The sequence below is a fragment of the Grammomys surdaster genome, unplaced genomic scaffold (assembly GCF_004785775.1).
Source record: "Grammomys surdaster isolate TR1022 unplaced genomic scaffold, NIH_TR_1.0 65, whole genome shotgun sequence".
NCBI lineage: Eukaryota > Metazoa > Chordata > Mammalia > Rodentia > Muridae > Grammomys > Grammomys surdaster.
The window spans coordinates 20,345,693-20,346,627 of NW_021604567.1; the positions used below are offsets into that span (position 1 = coordinate 20,345,693).

At 47.5% G+C, this 935-nt stretch overlaps 1 pseudogene; it reads left to right on the top strand.

Annotated features, from left to right (window-relative positions):
- The first annotated feature begins 203 nt into the window (after positions 1-203).
- On the top strand, positions 204-625 carry LOC114625160 (annotated as a pseudogene).
- Positions 626-935: the final 310 nt, after the last annotated feature.

Genomic DNA, 935 nt, shown 5'->3' on the forward strand with positions numbered 1-935 from the left:
GTTGTTAGGTAAGACTGTGATGGATGCTGGTAGAATAGACTGCCAGCTTAGAAGCAAAAGGTTTCATTATTCAGGGTACAGAAGGCAGATAAACTATGTATGTGTTTGGATCAATTCCTCATACCTGGCAAAGTCCACAGTATGATGGCTTTAAAATGTGTTTACTTGCTCTCGAACCAGGCGGCCTCAGCCGTGAACAACGCAGCAATGGCCAAGATTAAGGCTCGGGACCTGCGCGGCAAGAAGAAGGAGGAGCTGTTGAAACAACTGGACGATCTGAAGGTGGAACTCTCCCAGCTTCGCGTTGCCAAAGTGACAGGCGGCGCAGTGTCCAAGCTCTCCAAGATACGAGTCATACGCAAATCTATCGCCCGTGTCCTCACTGTCATTAACCAGACTCAAAAAGAAAACCTCAGGAAATTCTACAAGGGCAAGAAGTACAAGTCCCTGGACCTGCGACCCAAGAAGACTAGAGCCGTGCGACGCCGGCTCACCAAGCATGAAGAGAAGCTGAAGACCAAGAAGCAGCAGCGGAAGGAGCGGCTGTACCCACTGCGCAAGTATGCAGTCAAGGCCTGAGACGACAATGACAATAAAGTACAAGACTGACTAAAAAAAAAAAAAATGTGTTTACTTGCTAAGGCTGAGCTACAGTTCTTACAACAACCATGCCTGTATGTTTCTGGTTAGGATGGGAGCTAGTGTGGAGTAGAAGCAACAGCTACTATGTAGTTCATGTACAGTGTTCCTCATGTACTGATGTGGATGACATCAGAGTTGAACTGAATTGTAGGAAGATCAGCTGGTGATTGCCAAGTGGTGTGTGTGTGTGTGTGTGTGTGTGTGTGTGTGTGTGTGTGTGTGTATGGCTGGGGGGGCAGGTTGTTGTTGCTGGTGTAGAACTCAAAACGCAATTTGGTCACTGAAGATTCTGT